This window comes from Phyllobates terribilis, unplaced genomic scaffold (assembly GCF_046119375.1).
Source record: "Phyllobates terribilis strain yellow unplaced genomic scaffold, ASM4611937v1 Scaffold_11__3_contigs__length_659146591, whole genome shotgun sequence".
Taxonomy (NCBI): domain Eukaryota; kingdom Metazoa; phylum Chordata; class Amphibia; order Anura; family Dendrobatidae; genus Phyllobates; species Phyllobates terribilis.
Window position 1 is genome coordinate 527,443,810 of NW_027362771.1, and position 24,880 is coordinate 527,468,689.

Here is a 24,880-nt window from a genome sequence, read left to right on the forward strand (position 1 = left end):
CATTGATCCATTGATGGTCCAGGTCCTCAGACTAGATCCTATCCCTTCGACGACATTCCACCAACTTTCCACTAAACATGTGGCTTCTTTTTCTCCTTCATTGGGATCAGCCCCCTGAATGGGCAGAAGAGCTCACCCCCCCCCCCCCCAAAGCTAAGTGTGCTTTAGTGGAGGTATTTTCTCAGGCCAAACCCATCCCCTGAGACTGCATGTGAGACTTTGTGTCGTGACGGATCCTCTGCATCTCCTCTTCCCATCTACACAATGGGTCTATTGGCAGAGAGAACAATGGCCCAAGACCCCTGAGATATGGTCAATGAATGGAAGCATCGATACCTGAGGCTGAACTGATGATCAAACAAATCACTAATTATCACATGTAAAGCGCCATGGAATAAATGGCGCTATAATAATAAATAATAATAATAATAATAATTAAAAACACAGCAAGCAAATTTCTAACAAAACACAACAATAACATTGATGAAAATCGGTGCTCCGTGCAGGAAAAAGTCTCATAGTCTTTAGTAAGTGGGCAGCTCCTCACAGGAACAATCAGAGGAAAAGTATAATAGAAACACGTCACCACTTCTGTATTTTTCACTCTCTCCTGGTTTTACCTTACAAATACTGAGGTAAAATACTGACCAAATACTGACAGCAGATGTTGTAGGAAAGAAGGGTCAAACATGTTGAATTTCAACATGCCCAATCCTTTGTTCTCATGCATGACAAGCTGATGGCAGAGTGATGTTGGAACAGAAAAGGGCTTTCTCCAAACTCTTCCCACAATAAGCATTAGGGCTTGTTCACATGCAGCATTTTTCTCAAGCAGCTTCGCATAGGAAAACACAGAAGTTCTGCAGCCTGCAAAAAAATACGTTGTGTGCACATAGTTCGTGTGCAGAGTTGCAAAAATAAAAACTTTTTGGTGTTTTTTCGGAAGTTTTGCCCAACTCTGCCAAAATGGGTTGCTGGGTTACTTATGCCAGAAATCTTACTCCAGTCCCTGACTGGGCTAAAATTCGTGACGAAGCGCACGGAGGAGCGTGCCACTTGTCAAACACACCTGATTGATTAATGCGCCTCTCAGTGTGCAGAGACCCCTAGAATGAGCCATTTCTTTACAAATGTTAGTAGAAGCAAAGACGGCATGGCCAGGTGCTGGATGTTATACATTTGTCCCAATGAGACTGAATGACAAACCTGATCTCAGTGATTAAGACGTGTGTCCCAATACTTTTGTCTAAGTTGTGTATATAGTGATTAAGGAAGAGGATAGATTCTACAGAGAGCGATTGGTAAATGTCACCATCCCCCATTATCTGATTCTATAATGGCATTGACCTAGGCAACAATGACATCCAATGATCGGTAATGTCAGATCTTAGGCATATGTAATGGGAACGAATCCCAGATGTAAGACGTCATCCTGCCTTTGAGAATATCTAAATGCAGCAATGAAACCAGGCCCTAAATCATATTACACGTGTGCATCCAGATAAAGAAAGGAGGTGATAAATCAACATGATCAATCTACAAGCAAGCACCTTATATCACAGGCAGGGGATAGAGGACGTCCAGTGATAGCAGATAGCACAGTGCAGGGTGCATGGGATATAGGATCACTATAGACGCACAGGCATAACATATGAAAGGGTTCAATCAGTGGAGTACATAGAAATCACAGGGCCTCATAGCAGAAGTTCTAATCTAATTGGTACCCCTCCCTCCACAAAAAAATTATATATATATATATATGTTTATTTTTTTTTTATTTTTGGCCCCTTCTTAGTCAGTATGAGGGCCCCCACCGCCCTCCACACAAAATGAGGGCCCCCACAGACACCATCTTAATATGGGGGCCCTCAAGGTCTCCAACTCAATATGGGAGCTCTAACAGTCTCTGTCTCAATATGAGGGCCCTTACAGTCTCCATCTCAATATGGGGGCACTGACAGTCTCCAACTCAATATGGGGGCTCTCCAGCCCCTCACACAGTATTATGGCCTCAACCAGCTCCCCACTCAGTATAATGCCCCCCCCCCACCAGAATTCCCAATCAGTATTTTAGTCCCCACCAGCCCCTCACTCAGTATTAATTCCACTACCAGCCCCCCACTCAGTATTAATGCCCCCATAAGAACCCCGCTCAGTATAATTACCCCCACCACACCCCAATTCAGTATAATTGTTCGCATCAGACCACATTCAGTATTATAGCCCCCATAAGACCCTCATTCAGTATGATTGGTCCCTACCAGCCGCCCCAGTCAGTATGAATGGCCCCCACAGGACCGCACATTCAGTATGATTGGCCACCATTTAGTATGATGGCCCCAAGAAATACTGACATCAACTAAAAAAAAAACACGCACCTCCCCCCATTACCCCAGCGCACTGCTGCTGTCTATGCAGTGTAAGTACTGAGACTCCACACTACAGGCGCGATGTACAGGTGCCTGCAGTGCATGGCGTCTCAGACTCACAAGCGCAGGCTGAATGGTGGATAGATCCACCATTCTACTCAAAGGTATGTAGTACTGGTGAAGGAAGTAGCTTCCCTCTGGCACTAAAAGGGTTAAAGAGCATGCTCCCGAAAGTTAGATCTCTCTGGGCTGCAGTTAGGTCCAGTTAAGGGGTTAGCTGTGATGATCCAGTCCAGTAGAGGGAGGGGGAACCCAGTGCTATTGTTGAGTACAGGAAGTGAAGAATTCAGTAGTGTACAGTACTTGAGAGAAGATAGACAGGCTCCCTATACTGGCTGCTAGGGTAGACGTGGGCCTAGTATCCCAGACAGTGGATCATCAAAAGCAACAATCTCTTCAGAGGAGTCCCCTTAGCTGGCTTGCGAACCTCGAAAGAGTTGTTGGGGACCCAAGGGTGAATTCTGCCTTCAGGACTGCAGAAGAAGTTAGGATGTGAAGAAAACTCAGATCCAGATATACTGTCACTGGTGAGGAAGATTCTCTAGGGCTAGAGAATAAGGCAACAGAGATGCTTCACCTAAATTGGGAACCAGGGCTTAAGTTGTATCATGTACAGTACAGACCAAAAGTTTGGATACACCCTCTCATTGAAAGATTTTTCTGTATTTTCATGACTTTGAAAATTGTACATTCACACTGAAGGCATCAAAACTATGAATTAACACATGTGGAATTATATACTTAACAAAAAAAGTGTGAAACAACTGAATATGTATTATATTTTAGGTTCTTCAAAGTGGCCACCTTTTGCTTTGATGGCTGCTTTGCACACTCTTGGCATTCTCTTGATGAGCTTCAAGAGGTAGTCACCGGAAATGGTCTTCCAACAATCTTGAAGGAGTTCCCAGAGATGCTTAGCACTTGTTGGCCCTTTTGCCTTCACTCTGCGGTCCAGCTCACCCCAAACCATCTCGATTGGGTTCAGGTCTGGTGACTGTGGAGGCCAGGTCATCTGGTATAGCACCCCATCCCTCTTGGTCAAATAGCCCTCACATGTACGTATATGTATGTACATACATACACGCATAAACACATTTGAAACACAAAAATACATATAAACAGACATCACACAATGATATCTGCACACACACACTCACACACACACACAGACACACACACTCACACACACACATTCACTCACTCACTATCCTCCGGCTCCCGTTGTCCAGCTCCTGGTAAGTAGCAGTGCAGGGCACGCACTGTGTGATGTCACACTAGCAGACACGGCCACGCACAGGGCCGTGTCTCCTAGCTGTGACGTGGCCAGGCCAGCACACAGGGAAGTTAACAGGTGCAGTGCTGGCCCGGCTGAAGAAGAAGCAGCGGTAGTGCGCCGCTGCTGGGGGAGCGGTCCGGGGGCCCCCCGCCTCTGACTGCCGGTATGTGCCGCGGCGCCGCGCATATTATAATGAGGGCAATCTGGCCATGGAGCCCCGGGGCCCCGGGCGGTAGCCCAGATTGCCCTCATTATAATCCGCCTATGCGTGACACATTTACCAAAAAGTCTTTACAAAGGGGCATGGTTTAGCAATAAGGAGCATGGCTTAAAGTGCAACATTGTGCACTAAAATTTGGCACATAAAATTGATGTAAATTATGTCAGCCAATAGGTGATGCAAATTTTGACAAGAGTATCTAAAAATAAGCCAACTTTATCATCCAGTATGAGCCACTGTGATATTTTTGTCATATTTCTAGCCTGTCAAGGATAAGGGTACACTATCTAAAAATAAGACAGAATTAGTAAAGTCATGGTAAATGTGATGACCTGGCAAGGGTCTAACCTCTTTTTCATGTGCTCCACTATTGCAAGACTAAATAATTTTTTTTTCCAAAGGAGGGGTGTTAGAATGTTCCCCGCTTCATTTGGTCCCTTATATATCAGATACACAACCCATAATAACATTTCCCCCTAACCATTTCCAACCAATCCCAAGCATTCCTGTTTATAATGCAAACTCCCTACTTCTCTCTACCTTCACACATATGTAATTAATATAGGGCCAGACACTCCTTCACCTCTCTCCCGACTCCATGCTTAAAGGAGTTGTCCAAACTTGAGACAACAATCTGCGGTCACACTCTGTGACTGCAGACTGCCTATTCTGCGCTATTCCCGGTATGAGCGGATGGTCATGTTACCACATGTATGCAATTTGTATACTTGCAATCACATGCCAACTAGTCTCATCCAGCTTCTCCCAATATACTTCTATTGATAGAAGACGAAAGCGTCTAGTTGGCACGTGACCGCAAGTGCTAATCACATACATGCAAACACATGACCACCGGCTCACAATGGGAATACTGGTGTAACTATATAAATGTCACGGTCAATTACTGACCGCGACATTTAAGTAGCACAATCACCAGCAACCTGCTTGAGACCCCTATTGCCAACATCTTGGTAATCCTCTGAAGCTCGGCTATGGAGGCTTCCAGGACTGAGAATATGGAAAGTCAAGGAAAAGCAAATCAAGATCCCTCTACCCCTTTGCCTTGTTAGCTCTAGAGACGAGAGAACCAATTTGTAGGACCCCAGTCCAGCAGTCAGGTCAGTAGTCTGAGATCGCTGGACGAGAGCCCTGCGAATCGCCTCTTAGCTGGCTTCACCTGCAGCTCCTCTTTTGATTACCATGGCTGGCGTGACATCTAGTGTGTGCATCATGCTGAAAAGTCGGACCAGCCTGTCTAATCAAAGAGGAGTCACGGATGCCACCAGAGACTATTCACAAGGCTCCCATCCAGCAGACACGGAATACTGACCTGGCTGCTCGACCAGGGTCCTGTACATTGATTATCTTATCTCTACTAGCTTCCTATTAATCTATCGGCCACAGAAAGAAAGCTACAGCCAAAACTAAGAATAAGGAGTTTGCCATATGTAAGACTAAATTAGCCTCTTCTTACACTAAATCGATATGCCAGAAATGCATTGATGGGATAGTGCTAAAGGGGTGACCAATGTGCACGTAGGGTGATATCCAACAAATAAATAAATATAGGGTAGAGTTGTGCTCACATTGGGGAGTTGTGACAGGCACAACTACTGAATTGGAATTGGTATAAATTATCCAGGTGCTTCTGCTTCGTGTGGTGAGGAAATATCCTCCTAGAAATTTGTTGTGTGATTTGGCTTGAGAAAGAAGCCAGTCTGGCTTTAAAACGCGTTGACAATAAACTGCTGATACCAATTCCATGGTTGGAGTTCATTAATTTCCCAGCGGCACAGCAAGTGTATCCGTGATATCCCTCTACTCCACTCCAGAAAAGTATTAATGACATTTTTTCAGGTGAATCTCCCTCTATGATCAAAAATATCAATAATTTTATTAGGAGTCAAGACCTGTTCCTGGCACATCCTCTGGTAGGGGGCACTATTTTAATGTTTCCAGCTCGGAGGATGGATTTAAGTTGGCTAAGAGTGGAGAAATAGATCCATATACAGTGGCATATAAAAGTTTGGGCACCCCTGTTCAAAATTACTGTTATTGTGAACAGTTAAGCAAGTTGAAGATGAAATGATCTGTAAAAGGCCTAAAGTTAAAGATGACACATTTCCTTTGTATTTTAGGCAAAAAAAAAAATATATATATATATATAGATAGATAGATATAGATAGATAGATAGATAGATAGATACAGTGCCTACAAGTAGTATTCAACCCCCTGCAGATTTAGCTGGTTGACACATGCGGAATTAACTTGGCATTGTGACATTTGTACTGTAGATCAGCCTGGAAGTGGGAAATGCACTGCAGCAAATTTTGTTTTTTTTTTGTTTTTTTTTTGTTTTTAAAAACGTTAAAAGTTAATTCAGAGTGTCATTTATTATTCAACCCCTCAAACCACAAGAATTCTGTTTGGTCCCCCCAAAGTATTAAGAAGTAGTTCAGGCACCAAGAATAATGAGCTTCACATGTGTGGATTAAAGATCTCTTTTGCCAGCCTTTTCTGACTATTTAAGACCCTCCCCAAACTTGTGAACAGCACTCAGACATGGTCAACATGGGAAAGACAAAGGAGCATTCCAAGGCCATCAGAGACAAGATTGTGGAGGATCACAAGGTTGGCAAGGGGTACAAAACCCTTTCCAAGGAGTTGGGCCTACCTGTCTCCACTGTTGGGAGCATCATCCGTAAGTGGAAGGCTTATGGAACTACTGTTAGCCTTCCACGGCCTGGACAGCCTTTGAAAGTGTCCTCCCGTGCCGAGGCCAGGCTTGTCCGAAGAGTCAAGGCTAACCCAAGGACAACAAGGAAGGAGCTCCGGGAAGATCTCATGGCAGTGGGGACATTGGTTTCAGTCAATACCATAAGTAACGTACTCCACCGCAATGGTCTCCGTTCCAGACGAGCCTGTATGATGCCTTTACTTTCAAAGCGTCATGTCAAGGCTCGTCTACAGTTTGCTCATGATCACTTGGAGGACTCTGAGACAGACTGGTTCAAGTTTCTATGGTCTGATGAGACCAAGATCGAGATCTTTGGTGCCAACCACACACGTGACGTTTGGAGACTGGATGGTACTGCATACGACCCCAAGAATACCATCCCTACAGTCAAGCATGGTGGTGGCAGCATCATGCTGTGGGGCTGTTTCTCAGCCAAGGGGCCTGGCCATCTGGTCCGCATCCATGGGAAGATGGATAGCACGGCCTACCTGGAGATTTTGGCCAAGAACCTCCGCTCCTCCATCAAGGATCTTAAGATGGGTCGTAATTTCATCTTCCAACAAGACAACGACCCAAAGCACACAGCCAAGAAAACCAAGGCCTGGTTCAAGAGGGAAAAAGTCAAGGTGTTGGAGTGGCCTAGTCAGTCTCCTGACCTTAACCCAATTGAAAACTTGTGGAAGGAGCTCAAGAATAAAGTCCACATGAGACACCCAAAGAACCTAGATAACTTGGAGAAGATCTGCATGGAGGAGTGGGCCAAGATAACTCCACAGACCTGTGCCGGCCTGATCAGGTCTTATAAAAGACGATTATAAGCTGTAATTGCAAACAAGGGTTATTCCACAAAATATTAAACATAGGGGTTGTATAATAATTGACCCACACTTTTATGTTTAAAATTTAATAAAATTCAACTGAGCAACATAACTTTTTGGTTTGTAAGATTTATGCTTCTGTTCATAAAACCTACTCTCGTTTGCAGTTTGAAGGCTCTAACTTATTTGCATCTTATCAAACCAGCTAAATCTGCAGGGGGTTGAATACTACTTGTAGGCACTGTAGATAGATACACATATATATTTTTTTCATCTTTTACATTTTAAAAATTACAAAAAGGAAAATGGGCCAATGAAAAGTTTGGCCACCCTGCATGGTTAGTACCTAGTAGCACCCCCTTTTGAAAGTATCACAGCTTATAACCGCTTTTTGTAGCCAGACAAGAGTCTTTCAATTCTTGTATGAGGGATTTTCATCCATTCTTCAAGTTCTGTGAAATTCCTGGGTCGTATTGCATGCACTGCTATTTTGGGGTCTAGCCACAGATTTTCAATGATGTTTAGATCAGGGGACTGTGAGGGCCATTGTAAAACCTTCAGCTTGCGCCTTTTGAGGTAGTCTATTGTGGATTTTGGTGTGTGTTTAGGATCATTATCTATTTGCAGAAACCATCCTCTTTTCAAATTCAGCTTTTTTACAGATGGAGTTATGTTTGCATCAAGAATTTGTTGAAATTTCATTGAATCCATTCTTCCCTCTAGCAGTGAAATGTTCCCCGTGCCATTGGCTGCAACACAAACCCAAAGCATGATTGATCCACCCCATGCTTAATGGCTGGCAAGTAGTGATGAGCGAGCATGCTCGCTACTGCTCGGTGCTCGCCTGAACATCTCACTGCTCGAGATGCTCAGCGCTCGCCGAGTATTTCCGGGGTTGGATGGCAGGAGCTCGGGTCCCCTCCCTGCATGCTTGGCGCTCTTTACAGAGCCAATTAACATGCAGGGATTGTCTGCCACACACTGTAATGCCGCAGCCATGTTGGTTGTGGCATTACAGTGATTGGCTGGCCGCAGTGTCATCAAGTCTATATCAGACCTGGCGCCGCAGTGCTCGTCACAGTCACTCCGGAATCAGAAAGTGTAGGGAAAGGTGCTGCTGAGCTAGGGAGAGGTTTGCTTGTTTATTAGGTAGAGTAGGTAGAACAGAAGTACATTACACATATCCATCTCAACAAACAGTCCTTCTGAGGACTAATCCATCTGCAGAGATATCAGGCAGTGTATATAGTCTGGCAGGGTATATAGCAGACGGCAGTGTATATAGCACAAGAGTCTCCATTCCAGTTTTGTCTTCTGCTGCTGATGTTAGATATTTCTAGACATAGACCCAGGTCTCAGGGGCCAGGAATAATTTTTTTTTGGATCTTAATCCTCATTATTTGCTTAACAAGCAATCCAGAGAACACCGTTTTTCTGTGCCATTTGCTTGTTGGCACTGCAGAATACAGCCAGGTCCTTTCCATATTACAGCACTAAAAATCCAGCTATTTAAAACTGTGGATTGTCCGTCACAGGGATCACATATAATTGCGCTGAAAATATTGCCATTTCTGGCCTCCATTGAAATTTTGTTTCAGTGTGTCAGTGAAGTTTTTGACACCAGTTTGCTGTTCAAAATAGTTACCTACAGGCCAGGTATTTAAAACTCTGGTTTGTCCGTCACACGGATCACATATAAGTTCGCTCCAAATTCAGCCATTTGTAGTGAGCATGGAAGATATTGTCCTCCATTTAAAATGGGCAAGGCATGTGGCAAGGGACGGGGAACTGGACATGATGGTTATGGTGCATGCAGAGGCCGAGGCCGTCTTCTCTCTCGACTTTCCTGTCCCTATTAATAGAGGACCGCAGAACACCACTATTGAACACAGAGCAGTGTCAAAAGGTTATTGGTTGGATAGCAGATAATGCTTCCAGTCACTTAGCCACCACCACCCTGTCTTCCAAACGGTAAAGTCTCAGTAGCCGTTAGTCTGGACCGCATATTCCTTACCCTGAACCTCCTTCCTCCCACCATGCCGAGTGCCCAGAGAAAACTGATCCCACACTTGGACTCTCCGAAGAGCTGTTCACTTTTCCATTTATAGATTCGGGCCTCTCGCCCGGTCCATTTGAAGCAGGGCAAGAGGAGATCGCATATAGTGATGCCCAAATATTTGAGCAGCCACGGTCACACGAAGGCGACGGTGGGAAAGTGTCACAAGAGGTGGATGACGATGAGACACAATTGCCAGAAAGTCAGGAGGAGGACCAGGGTGCGGAAGTGGAAGATGAGGTGGTGGATGATATAGTAACTGACCCAACCTGGCAGGAGGATATGCAGAGCGAGGACAGCAGCACACAGGGGGAGGGAGGCAGAGCACCCCAACAGGCAGGAAGAAGCAGTGTGGTGGCCGCAGACAGAAGGCAGGCAACCGTTCCCCGTAACACCAACACGAAGGAAGTTGCCAGTACAACTGTCAGGTCTTCCCAAGTCTAGTTGTTTTTTAAAGACTCTGCCGATAACCCCAAAAAGGCCATTTGCACCACCTGCCAGGCCAGCATCAGCAGGGGTGGCAAAACGACCAGCCTGACCACCACCAGCATGATCAGGAACATGGCAGCAAAGCACCCAACTTTGTGGGCCGAACCCCAGGGTCCAGGAACAGTGTCTGCGTGTGGCACCACTGCTTCTTCCACTTTTGTGCATGCAAGCCAATTCCCTGTCCATGGTGCATGCGAAGATGCCTCCTGCCCTGCACCTATTGTTGCACACTATCAGCATCAGGAAGCATGTCAACGTCCTTGTCCCAGCGCAGCATTCATTTGTCCATACTCCAGTCCTTGGAACGCAAGCGCAAATATGCAGCCAACGCCCCAGGCCACACTACTAAATTCCCGCATTTTGCGACTGCTTGCGCTTGAAATGTTGCCTTTTAGGCTCGTGGAGATGAAAGCATTCCGCAACCTGATGGCGGTGGCCATCTCTCAGTACTCGGTCCCCAGACTCCACTATTTCTCCCGGTGTGCCGTCCCCGCATTACACAAGCACGTGTCCCAAAACATTAGACGTGCCCTCCACAGTGCAGTTACCGGGAAAGTCCACTTAACCACGGACACGTGGACAAGTGCTTGTGAGCAGGGACGGTACATCTCGCTGACGGCACACTGGGTTAACATAGTGGAAGCCGGGACCCAGTCAGACCTTGGGGCGGAGCACGTCCTCCCGACGCCAAGGATTGTGGGCCCAATGTCAATCAGGGTTGCAACCACAGTCTACATCTCCTGCACCTCATCCTCCTCAGCCTCCTCCTCCTCTTCAGCCTCCATCTCCGAAATGACCACATCAGTCACAAGCTGGAAGCACTGCTGCACTGACTCGGCCAAGCGGCAACAAGCTGTGCTGAAGCTGATATGCTTAGGTGACAAACCGCACAATGCTGAAGAGTCGTGGATAGCTCTGAAAGAGCAGGCAGATCTGTGGCTCACACCACTGAACCTACAGCCAGGCATGATCGAGTGTGACAATGGCCGGAACCGGGTGGCGGCTCTGAGGCAAGGCGAGCTCACACACGTACCATGCCTGGCCCATGTGCTTAACCTCATGGTTCAGCGGTTTCTCAAATCCTACCCGGAGCTGCCGGATCTGCTTTTTAGAAAGTCAGGTACAGCTTCCGCCGCCCTTGCCGTGTTTCAGCAGCGTTTGCATCTTCCGGCTCACAGACTGGTGTGTGATGTCCCCATGCATTGGAACTGTACACTGCAGATGTTGGGAAGGATTTGTGAGCAGAAGAGGGCAGTTGTTGAGTACCAGCATCAACAAGGCTGTCGTTATTCAGTTCAGACTCCACACATAAGACCTCAGGAGTAGACATGGATATCAGACATATGTATCATCCTCCAAAACTTTGAGAACTCCACCAAGATGGTGAGCGGCGATGACGCCATAATTAGCGTCACCATCCCGCTTCTCTGTCTTCTGAAACGCTCTCTGCTCACTATCAAAGAGGATGCATTGCAGACGGAGCACGATGAGATGGAGCAAGGAACCATACAGCCCAGCCTCATCTCATCCCAACGTGGATCGGGTGACAATGAGGAAGAGGAGGAGGAGGAAGAACAGGAGCTAGTTTAATGCGCTATAGACGGTACTACCTGCACAACTGTCATACCGTCTGTTCAGCGTGGATGGCCTGAGGACAGAGAGGAGGAGAGCATGGTCACTCGTCCTCTTGGTGAGGACACGGAAGTCTTGCCTGTTAGCAATCTGGCACGCATGGCTGAGTTTATGTTACGCTGCCTTTCCCATGACCCTTGCGTTCTCAAAATTTTGGGTGACAGTCATTACTAGTTGGTGACACTTCTAGACCCACGCTACAAGGAGAACTTTATATCTTTTATTCCTGAGGCGGACAGGTCTACAAAAAATGGGGCAGTACCAGAAGGCCCTTGTTGCGGACATATTAAAAAAATTCCCATCTGAAAACGCTGGCGGCAGAGGTCACAGTTAGTTGGACAACCAAGGACTACAGGCGAGAGAGACACAACTCCAATCCAGCAGAGGCAGGGGAACACTGTCAAAGTTCTCGGAGAATTTTCTCAGCTCCTCCCATCGCACAGGCCCTGAGGCACGGGGTACTCTCAAAAGGAGTGCAAAGTTTGGAAAGATGCTGATGGAGTACCTGTTAGAACTCTCCTGTTAGGTTTTTTCTATTTTGCTGGTCACATGACCTTTTTGCCTATTTAATCCTGCTCCGCCCTTCTGGCCATGCTGGACTTCATTGTAATTTCTACTCTTAAGCTAGCCAGGTGCTTTGTAACCTTTCTCAGTCAGTTTAGCTAGGTCTTTTTGACCTTTATGTTCTATGTTGTGTGTTTGTCTTTTTCTGCTACAATTCCTGCTAGGAGGTGTCCATCTTTCTCCCAATCCCTAGTTCTTGTAGGGATCCCTCCCTCACATCTATAGGTCTTCGTTCAGACTAGCTGAGGACTTTAGCGGGTCTGATCGCAGGATCAGGTTCCCCGTTACATCGTAGGGATCTAGGTTAGTTCTATTGAAGGGACAGATCTCCTGTCTTTCCTTAATGCTTGTAGCCTATCATAACAGTAAGTCCAGCCCGAAAATATCTCTAAGGAAAGACCTCCAGTTTCCATCATGGTGTCGGTTCAGGATTTGGCTCAACGCCTGCAGGGACTCTCTCTGGAGGTGGCCGAGCTCCAACAACACGTGAGTAGCTGTTCTGGAGCGCATTTTGTGGAGCTAAAGGTATGATTGCCTGATTTATTTTTTGGTGAACAACAAGATTTTTTTTCCTTTAAAAATGCTTGTTTATTGTATTTTCGTTTGAGACCCAGATCCTCTGGTGATGAATCACAGCGCATAGGGTTCATAATGTCACTTTTGCGCAAAGAACCTCAGGGATGGGCCTTTTCTCTCCAACCTAGTGATCCGTGCTTTAGATCAGTGGATAGTTTTTTTTCTGCTTTGGGGTTGTTGTATGATGATCCTGATCGTGTCTCATCAGCTGAGACGGAATTGAGACTTTTGAGACAGGGATCAGGTAATGTGGAAAATTATTGTACTCACTTCCGTCGGTGGTCTGCTCAGGTGGGGTGGAACGATTCAGCTCTGAAAAGTTTGTTTCTTGCTGGGCTAGGTGAAAGGGTTAAGGATCTGCTTATTGCTTATCCTACACCTGGAAATTTGCAGGAGGCAATGCAATTAGCTATACGGGTGGACAGGAGACTGCGTGCAAGGGTTAATGAGAGTAAATCCTTTGCCATGTCAGCTCCTAGTCTTGAGAGGGTCTGTACTGACATTGGAGAGCCGATGGAGATTGGGGCGATGTCACCCCGCTCTCAGGAAAAAGACCGCAGGTTTTCTGAAGGTTTGTGCTTTTATTGCGGAAAATCTGACCATTTCATTAAGAACTGTGTACTTCGTATGAACAAAGAAAAAAAAAAAAAGGTCAGTTACGCCCTTATAGCCTGTTTAACCCTTTCGCAACCTTGGGTTTTGTCGTTTTTACTTTTTCGTTTTTTGCTCCCCTTGTTCCCAGAGTCATAGCGTTTTTATTTTTTGGACAATATGGCCGTGTGAGGGCTTATTTTTTGCGGGACAAGTTGTACTTTTCAACGCCGTTACTAGTTTTACCATATCGTGTACGGGAAAACGGGAAAAAAATTCCAAGTGCGGTAAAATTGCAAAAAAAGTGCAATACCACAGTTGTTTTTTATTCATTTTTTTTACCATGTTCACTGAATGCTAAAACTGACCTGCCATTCTTATTCTCCAGGTCATTACGAGTTCGTAGACACCAAACATGTATAGGTTATTTTATATTTAAGTGGTGAAAATTTTTTTAAAATTTGGTAAAAAAAAATAAAAAACAATAGCGCCATTTTCCGAGACCTTTAGCGTCTCCATTTTTCGTGATCTGGGGCTGGGTGAGGGCTTATTTTTTGCGCGCCGGGCTGACATTTTTATTGATGACATATTGGGGTAGATCCGATGTTTTGATCGCCCGTTATTGCATTTTATTGCAATTTTGCAGCGACCAAAAAACGTAATCCTGGCGTTTAGAATTTTTTTCTCGTTACACCGTTTACCGATTGGATTAATTCTTTTTTTATTTTGATAGATTGGGCGATTCTGAACGCGGCGATACCAAATATGTCTATGTAAGGGTTTTTTTTATATATTTTATTTTGAATGGGGCGAAAGGGGGGTGATTTAAACTTTTATATTTTTTTATTTTTTTTTATATTTTTAAAAACTTTTTTTTTTCACTTACTGCATGCTTCAATAGTCTCCATAGGAGACTAGAAGCAGCAGTTGTCTGATCGGCTCTGCTACATACAGGGGACCAGCAGATCCCCTGCATGCAGCAGAAATGGTCATGTGCTATGAGCGCCGACCACTAGGTGGCGCTCATAGCAACCAGATCATGACAACCACAGGCGTCTGCTGCTGACCCTGGGTTGTCATGCCCACCCATCGGTGACCCGCGATCACGTGACGGGGTCGCCGATGGGCGGGGCTTATGACGCGCAACCCGGAAGCACGAGTTAAATACCGCTGTCGGAGATTGACAGCGGCATTTAACATGTTAACAGCCGCGGGTGGATCGCGATTCCACCCGCGGCTGTTGCGGGCACATGTCAGCTGTAAGAATCAGCTGACATGTGCTCGGTTCAGTGAGGGCTCAGCGCAGCAGCCCTCACTGAACGGGGGGTACCCAAATGTGCGCACTAATACGGCATGGGCTGTAAAGGGGTTAAACACTAAGGGGGTATTTATTTCTGCTACTACTGCTGCTCAGGATGAATTAATTGAATTTCGGGTATTTGTGGATTATGGTTCTACTCTGAATGTGATTGATGGGGGATTCTTGGAAAAACTTAAATTAAAACCCAAACCTTTGTCATCCCCTATTGCCGTGGTTTCTGTCGATGGCTCTCCCTTGAAATGTGTTACTCACAAGGTTTATGAATTTCCCCTCACTATTAATGGTATTCACCAAGAAAATGTAGATTTGGTAGTATTAAATAATTTGCCTTCTCCAGTAATTTTGGGGTTACCCTGGTTAAAATTGCACAATCCTGTACTAGATTGGTCTACTAATTAAATTAAGTCCTGGAGCCCTAAGTGTTATGACAAGTGTTGTAACGGGCGCATTGCTGCTGTGGAAAAGGGGAATTACCTGTACCTATTCAGGATTTTTGGAAAGTTTTTTCTGAGGAGGAGTCGCAAATTTTGCCTCCCCATAGAGACTATGATTGTACCATTGAATTTGTCCCTGGAGCGACTCTTCCTAAAAGTCGTTTATTTAATCTTACTATTCCTGAGAGAAAGGCTTTGGAGGAATACATACAGACGAGCTTGGCCGCCGGTCATATCAGACCCTCTAAGTCACCTGTGGCGGTTGGATTTTTTTTTGTTAAAAAAAAGGATGGCGGTTTACGTCCTTGTCTGGACTTTCGCGAGATTAATAAAATTACTGTACGTAATCCCTACCCACTGCCATTGATTCCTGATTTGTTTAACCAGTTAATGGGGGCCAAGTGGTTCTCTAAAACTGATCTCCGGGGGGCATACAATTTGTTGCGCATGAAGGAGGGTGATGAATGGAAGACTGCTTTTAACACTCCTGTGGGTCATTTTGAGAACCTGGTTATGCCCTTTGGTCTTACCAATGCACCAGCATTTTTTCACAACTTTATTAATGACATCCTTAGACCTTTGATCGGCAAAAATGTGGTTGTGTATTTGGATGACATTTTGATTTATTCGCCTGATCTGGAGTCTCATTGGCGGAGCGTACGTGAGGTATTACAGTTATTAATTGACAATTCGCTTTTTGCTAAGCTAGAGAAATGTGAGTTCGCTGTACAGAGAATTAGTTTTTTGGGCTACATTATCTCCAGCAAAGGTTTTGAGATGGATCCGGTTAAGGTTCAGGCTGTGCAGGAATGGCCTAGGCCTATTGGTTTGAAATCGATACAGAGGTTTTTGGGTTTCGCCAATTATTACAGAAAATTCATTAAAAATGTTTCTATTATTGTTAAACCACTGACCGATCTCACCAGGAAAGGTGCTAATGCGGTTCAGTGGACTTCTGAGGCCATTGAGGCGTTTGTGTTTCTTAAGTAGAGGTTCAGCTCTGCCCCCATCCTTATGCAGCCTGATGTGACTAAGCCGTTTTTGGTTGAGGTTGATGCTTCTTCTGTGGGGGTCGGTGCGGTGTTGTCTCAGGAAAACAAGGATGGAGTACATCCCCGTGCCTTTTTTTAAAAAAAAAATTCTGAGACTGAACTTAATTACGATATTGGTAATCGGGAATTGCTGGCTATTAAACTCGCATTTGAACACTAGCGTCATCTCTTGGAAGGTGCTGAATTTCCCATTCAGGTTTTCACTGATCATAAAAATCTGATCTATCTCGGTGCTGCCAAGCGCTTGAATGCCCGTCAGGCTAGGTGGGCACTTTTTTTTTCGCGGTTTAATTTTTCCGTTACTTACATCCCGGGTACCAAGAATGTTAAAGCTGATGCGTTGTCTCGCAGCTTTTCTCCCATGGTCGGTGCTGAGGAGGAGGAGAGCATTTTACATGAAGGTGTTGTGATTGCTGCATTGGACTCCGTTTTGGAAGATGAGATTCTTAAAGCACAAGAGAATGCCCCATCTAACACTCCCCATGGGAGGTTGTTTGTGCCTAGGACCTTTAGGAGAGATTTGTTTGTTGAGTGTCATGAGTCTCGGTTGGCAGGTCATCCAGGAATTTCTGAGACCAAGAGACTTGTGGGTCGCAGTTTTTGGTGGCCTGGATGGCAGAAGGAAGTCATTAAGTGGGTGCGTCAATGTACTGTGTGTGCTAGATCTAAGTCTTCTCATACTCCTGCTGCGGGGTTGCTTTGCCCTCTGGAGGTTCCTAGTGCACCTTGGACACATCTGGCTATGGACTTTATTACTGACCTTCCCTCCTCTGAGGGTTTCACGGTCATCTGAGTGGTCGTGGACCGTTTTAGCAAGATGTGTCACTTGGTTCCCTTCATCAAACTGCCCTGCGCTAAGACACTCGCTAAGGCCTTTGTCAAGGAAATTGTCAGACTCCATGGTGTTCCTACTGACATAGTTTCTGATAGGGGACCTCAGTTCGTGGCTCGTTTTTGGCGTGCCTTTTGTGACAGGTTGAGAGTTCATTTGTCGTTTTCATCTGGATATCATCCTGAGTCTAATGGCCAGACAGAAAGGAAGAATCAGGATGTTGAGCAGTTCTTGCGTTGTTTTGTGGCAGACAATCAAGAGGGGTGGTCTGAGTTTCTGCCGCTTGCTGAATTTGCTCTTAACAACCATACATCCTCTTCTGCTGGGTGTTCGCCTTTTTTTTGTTGTTCTGGGAGACATCCGTCTTTTGGATCATTCTCCAAATTGGTATCGGCTGTGCCTGAGGAGGAAAGTTTTTCCGGTGATTTGGAGAGAGTTTGGACGGATGTGCGTGGTAATCTTCAGGAGGCTAACAAAAAATCTAAGAGGTACTTTGACAGGAAACGTCAAGAGGTTTTGTTTACGGTTGGTGACATGGTTTGGTTGTCCTCTAAGAATCTACGGTTGAGGATTCCTTCTAAAAAATTGGGTCCCAAGTTTGTAGGGCCCTTTAAGGTGCTTCAGATAGTTAACAAATCTGCTGTTAGGTTGGAGGTTCCTACCTCCTGGAAGATTAATCCGGTGTTTCATGTTTCTCTATTGAAAAAAGCTGATGTATCTGATGGAGACGCCACTGCCACTGTTCCTCCGGTGGTGGAGGATGGGGAATATGAAATTTCCTGCATCCTTAATTCTAGACGGTATAGGGGGAGTTTGCAGTATCTCTTCGCTTGGAAGAGTTTCGGTCCCGAGGATAACTCATGGGTGAGGGCGGATGATGTTTCTGCTTCCAGACTTGTCAGAGCGTTTCACAAGAGGTTTCCTGATAAGCCTGGTCCTAGGGGATCCGGAGGATCCTCTTAGAAGAGGGGGTACTGTTAGAACTCTCCTGTTAGGTTTTTTCTATTTTGCTGGTCACATGACCTTTTTGCCTATTTAAACCTGCTCCGCCCTTCTGGCCATGCTGGACTTCATTGTAATTTCTACTCTCAAGCTAGCCAGGTGCTTTGTAACCTTTCTCAGTTAGTTTAGCTAGGTCTTTTTGACCTTTATGTTCTATGTTGTGTGTTTGTCTTTTTCTGCTACAATTTCTGCTAGGAGGTGTCCATCTTTCTCCCAGTCCCTAGTTCTTGTAGGGATCCCTCCCTCACATCTATAGGTCTTCGTTCAGACTAGCTGAGGACTTTAGCGGGTCTGATCGCAGGATCAGGTTCCCCGTTACATCGTAGGGATCTAGCTTAGTTCTATTGTAGAGACAGATCTCCTGTCTTTCCTTAGTGCTTGTAGCCTATCATAACAGTACCTTGCCGCTTTTAGTGCCGCTGGTGGAATTATAACAGATAGGGTATCCGCCTGTCAACTGAAAATGCTGACAGGCTGACTTTTCTAAAAATGAACAAGGGCTGGATTGGACCAGACTTCTCAACACCACCGAATGATAGCAGCGTAACATAAACTCAAATACAGTGTTTTTTTTGGGGAGGTGTATTCCCATGCACCTTTTCACACCCACACATGGGTATACGCTTCCTGATTTTGGCTATTTGCTCTTATCCTCCTCCTTCTCCTCATCCTCCACCACATCACCAGGGTGACCGTGGTCCGTGATGCAACACCCACATAATTTTTTAAAGGGTGTTTATGATGCCCATGAAAAAAAAAATTATACAGTATGTTCAAGTATACTCCCCAGGGGTAAATGTTTGTCAGCCGATACACTTAGTGCATGGGCATTACAAGTATAGGAGACCCGCTCCTTTCTAATGGGGACATTTTTTTATGAGGCCCTCCTCCACGTCTCTTCTAAGGGGCATTGGAGTCCCTCCCAATTTTTGGCAGCCCTTGCATTCACTGCATAGGCCAACACTATGGGAGACCCACTTCCTAATAATGGGAACATTTTTTCATGAGGCCCTCTACGTCTCTTCCAAGGGGCATTGGAGTGCCTCCCAATTTTTGGCAAACATTTCATTCACTGCATAGGCAAACACAAATGGAAACCTGTGACACCCCAGGGGTCTGGTTGCCACAGTGATAGAGATATTATGTCTGAGAGCAGGTGGGAGGTCCTTTGGTCAGGGATCCTGTGCATGCCACACCTCCTGCCCAGTCTTGGGAGGGGAAGAACTTCCCCTATATAAACCCGGGGCTGAAGCAGGGTTAGTAGTCAAGGAGAGTAGAGACAAGAAACAGTCACAGGAAGAAACAGCAGAAGCTCAATGGGAGCAATACTACTACAAGTCAGGGGATGGCAGCTGCAGAGCTCGCCCTGACTGAGAAGCTTTCTTACCGGACCCGGCGTCCGAGGCTGTGGGGACTAACTCTTACCCAGCAGCAGAAGCCGACCGGCAGGGGATTTCAGGTCCTCAGGCCCAGAAACCTGAAGGCACGGTCACACGCGTGGGACCAGCACCGCCATCGTGGAGCGGAAGCCATTAGAAGGCCCCGAGTCACCAGCCATACGGGTGAGCACCACACGGTACACTCAGGGACGTGGGCTACTTATATCCGCTTCTAGCAAGGTAGCCAGAAGAGTATCGTTAGTTTTGGGAGGCCTACAACTCCGCCTGGCCAGGGGAGATCCCATCTGCTCAAGGACTGACCAGGCCCCAATCGCTAGCCAGTACTCCGGGAGGGTCTATCGTTGTCACCAGTAAAGACCCTGAACTACACCGTACCGTCTCTGAGTGGTTCCTGCTACCCCCATCATCCACGTCGGCTGCCCTGAGGCCATACCCCTCCCGTTGGGGGTTATACTATCACGCTGCACAATCCTACCACCGGCCTCAGCGGTCTGCCCTGCAGCAGCAGCTCCTTAGCTGTACTCAACGGGTGGCGTAGTCGTCTAACATCTACCGCTAATACAGCGCCACTTAGTCTGACTCCCTGGGCACGGACCGGATCACCGCCACGAGACTACAACCCTCAAGAGATCCGGCTCCGGGTAAGCTCCCGCATGCGCAACGCAGCGCGACACAGGCCCAGGGGCGCGTCAACTTTGGCGTAGTCGGCAGGATTTCGTGCCCGCAACCACCGGGTACTGCGTGCCTGAAAAAGAGACTTTTCAAACTTACCTGTGGTGAAGATTCCCGCCATCCGGCGCCATCTTCAGCCTTCTTCCCGCCATCGGTGAAGTTTCCCGCCATCCGGCGCCATCTTCTGCCTTCTTCCCGCCATCCGTGGAGTTTTCCCGCCATTGGACGCCAGCTTGAGGACGCCGCGCGGGAAGAAGAGGGGCGTGGACTCCGAAAGCGCGCGAGAACTGAAGCCCCGCCTCACGTCCGGACATTGCGTAAGGTCCTGGAAGGAGCCCAGCAGACGCCGACGTCACAGGAGCGCGACGGAAGGTCCTCAACCCTGACGATCCACTGCGGAGCCGCGGCCTACGGAAGAGGATCATTGCAAGGTAGGCCACGGTCCACTAGGGGGGAGGAAGATGTCGGATACGGAGGAGAGCTTCACTGCCTCAACCCCCGCCAGCGCTACCGCTGCTGCAGTTATGCCCTTCACCATGCCCTATATCCCGGGAGCAGCTTGGCTACCCCAGTACTCAGGGGAGTCACATACCCTGCATGACTTTAGAGAAAAGCTGGATAGCCTCTTCCAGGTGTACCCCCTCACAGAAGAGCAAAAAGTGAGCATCCTGGTGGCCCAACTAACCGGGGCAGCCAAAAGGGAAGTAAAATCCTGGCCACCTGGGAGGAAGACTGTCGCAGGGATACTAACCCGGCTGAAGGACACCTTTGATACCCGCACCTCAGCCGAGATTAAGCTTAGATTCTACGGGTGCAAGCAGCGAGCGCATGAGAGTGTAAGGGACTATGCACTAAACCTACAAGAGGCCCTGAGGGCCATTAAGCAGACCGACCCTGATGGAGTGGGAAACGAGGACAGGCTGTTGACCGAACAGTTTATAGAGGGACTGTATTGTAATACCCACCGAACCCAGTTGCGGGCAATGGCCTTACAGGATCCCCATCTGGGCTTTGCACAGTTCAAGGACAGAGCCATCCGGGTGCTCCGAGAACCGGCACCGGGTGGCGTTGTGACCCACAAGCGCCCTGCTATCACTTACCACCAAGAGGCGGCGCCCTTGTCGGCAGGGCCTGTGGGAGCTGATGCGCAGGCTTTGGACAATGACCCGGCTCCAGACCTACACCATCAGGTCCAAGAGCTAGCTAAGAGCGTTGCTGCGCTAACCCGAACTGTGCAGTCTTTACAGGCTTCCACCCCAGGGAAGATCCAGCTGGCATCTGGACCGGAGGACATCCCGTGGCGTCGACCAAGGAGGACCCCACCGGCCAGAGGAAGACCCAGTGACCGATACAGCGAGGACGGACGACCCATCTGCCGCCGCTGCAATCAACCTGGACATATGGCAAGGTACTGTTCTTTAAACGGGCACAACCTGGGGTAGAGGGCCAACCCCCAGGAAAAAGATCACCAGGCCCATCGAACTGGCGCGACAGATATGTGGGAGGACGTCCAGTCTTGCCTGTGGTACTGGATGGCATTCCCATGAGTGCCCTACTGGACACCGGGTCACAGGTCACCACCATCCCGTACGTGCTCTTTAAGCAGTACTGGAATGACTCGGATATTACCCGCTACCCTGACGACGACTTGAGTATCATCGCCAGCAATGGCCAGCCCGTGCCACAGATTGGATTTAAAGAGGTGACCATCAAAATCGGTAGAGTCGAACTGGCAGCACAGGGACTGATCATTGTAGATATTGACAAACATGAGAGTCACCCAAAAATAACTCTAGGAACTAATGTAATTGAAAATTGTCTTGCAGAGGTGATTTTCCTTTTACAGCAGGTTGCCAAGAACGCCAGCTCCGGCGAGCAGCGGGTGCTCCAGAAAGAGATCCGGGCACTGATGCGACGGCAACAGGTGGAACTCTCCGGCGGTGAGATTGGTAGCGTAAGAATGTGTGACCCTTTTCCTATTGCCATGCCCCCAAAAAGTGAAATGATGATTTGGTGCCGGGCAGCTATTGGTCTGAGAGGTAGAGATTACCAGGCAATGGTAGAACCAGTTTACTCAAACAGTAGGCCCACCATTTTGACAGCACGGGGGGTGGTCAATGTACGCCATGGGAGGGTGCCCGTTCGCATAATCAATATCGGGGAGAGGGAAGTGTACCTGCCCCGGTATGCCACGCTAGCCAAATTATATACCATTAACCAAAATGCTATACAATCTGTGGAACCCTTGCCTCCATCTCACCCGGAGGAAGGTAACGGCTCTAAGAAAACAAAGGAGGACTGGTGTCAGCAACTACATTTGGGTACTGACTCCACTCCCTCACCTCAGAAACAGGGAGTCTATCGGGTGGTTCAAGAGTACGAGAGAGTGTTTAGTAAACACCCGTTAGACTTCGGGCGAGTCAAGGGGGTAGAACACCACATCCCCACGGGAGACCATCCTCCCATAAAAGAGAGGTATCGACCCGTACCCCCTGCACACTACCAACACGCCAAGGGGATGCTTAGAGACATGAAGGAGGCTGGGGTGATCAGGGATAGCTGTAGCCCCTGGGCAGCTCCACTAGTCTTAGTCCGAAAGAAAGACAACACCATGAGGATGTGTGTAGATTACCGGAAAATCAACCGTATCACACACAAGGATGCGTACCCCTTACCAAGGATAGAGGAGTCATTGGCTGCTTTAAGATCTGCTAACTTCTTCTCTACCTTGGATCTCACTAGCGGGTACTGGCAGGTTCCTGTAGCAGAGGCGGACCGGGAGAAGACCGCATTCACCACCCCGATGGGACTTAGCGAGTTCACCTGCATGCCGTTCGGACTCTGCAACGCACCAGGAACCTTCCAACGACTAATGGAGTGTTGTCTGGGCCACAGAAACTTCGAGATGGTCCTGTTGTACCTGGACGATGTCATCGTATATTCCAAGACGTATGAGGACCACCTGAAACACCTGGCGGAAGTGTTCGAAGCTCTGGCGAGTTACGGCCTAAAGGTGAAACCCTCCAAGTGTCACCTCCTGAAACCAAAGGTGCAGTACCTGGGACACGTGGTGAGCGCTGACGGAGTGGCTCCCGACCCTGATAAGATCACCGCAATTAAGGAATGGCCAAGCCCCTCCAGCGTAAAAGAAGTGCGGCAGTTCCTCGGGTTGGTAGGCTACTACCGAAGGTTTATTCCCGGTTTCACCAAGAAGGCAGCACCTATGCAGGACCTCCTGATAGGCCAGTCCCGGAAGGCCAAGAACCAGAAGCCGCCCTTCAAATGGGAGGAGCTGGAAGAAGAGTCCTTCCGCCAGCTGAAGATGGCCCTCACGGGGGACGAAATCCTGGCGTACCCAGATTATAGCCAGCCCTTTATCCTTTACACCGACGCCAGTAACATCGGGCTAGGAGCCGTACTGTCCCAGATCCAGCAGGGGAAGGAACGAGTAATCGCCTACGCCAGCCGAAAACTGCGACCCACCGAAAGGAACCCCGAGAATTACAGCTCATTTAAGCTGGAGTTCCTGGCCGTAGTATGGGCAGTCACCGAGCGCTTTAAGCATTACCTCGCTTCTTCCCGGTTCACCGTGTACACGGATAACAACCCGTTGACACACCTGGACACGGCAAGACTCGGTGCCCTGGAGCAGAGGTGGATGGCCCGTCTGTCCAACTACGAGTTCACAATCAAATACCGGGCAGGACGCTCCAATACCAACGCGGACGACCTGTCCAGGATGCCCAACCTGCCGGACGGAGGAGAAGATCCGGAGGGACTGGAAGAAGTTGAACTCCCTGCGTTCCACCGTCATGGGACTATTCAGTATTCCCACCAGGTAAGGAGTAAGCAGACTGCTACGTTGAACCCCTTACCCCACTACAACTGGGCGGAAACGCAAGACAGCGACCCTGCCGTCCGACTGGTGAAGGAGATGCTGACTCGGCCGGAGGCTCGCCTTGAACCAGACGCTCCGGAGGAAGCCAAACAACTATGGGCAGAGAAGAGTCGACTGTTCCTTTACAAAGGGAAGTTGTGCCGCAGAATGGTTAACTCCCGGACGCATGAATTACTCTGGCAAGTAGTGGTGCCACGAAGGGACGCAGCCATGGTGATGGAGGCATACCACGACGGAGCTGGGCACTTCGGGTGGAAGAAGCTGGAGTTCCTGCTGCGCGAGCGGTTCCACTGGGTAGGCATGAGGGGAACCATTGAGAAGTGGTGCAGAGACTGTGGCCCGTGCAACCTGAGAAGGAAGGACCGTGCCAGCCAGAAGACTCCCCTGCAGTCCATCGTCACCCGGCAACCGTTGGAACTGGTAGCCTTGGATCATGTAAAACTGACCCCAAGCAGAAGTGGCTACGTCTACGCGTTAACCATCGTGGATCATTACTCCCGGTTTCTGGTTGTCGTCCCCGTCAAGGACTTAACGGCTCAAACAGCAGCTAGAGCCTTCCAGCAGCACTTTTGCCGTCCACACGGGTACCCGGACCAAGTGCTGACGGACCAGGGACCTGCCTTTGAAGCGGAGGTCTTCCAGGAATTCTGCAATCTGTATGGCTGCCGAAAGATAAGGACGACACCCTACCATCCGCAAACTAATGGACTTTGTGAGAAAATGAACCAGGTGGTAATGGATCTTCTAAAAACGTTGCCCCTGGAAGAACGCAGTCTGTGGCCTGAGAAGTTGCCCGATCTGGTGGACCTATACAACCACATCCCGGTAGGTTCCACCAACTGTACCCCGGCTTACCTAATGAGGGCAAGACCTGGTAAGTT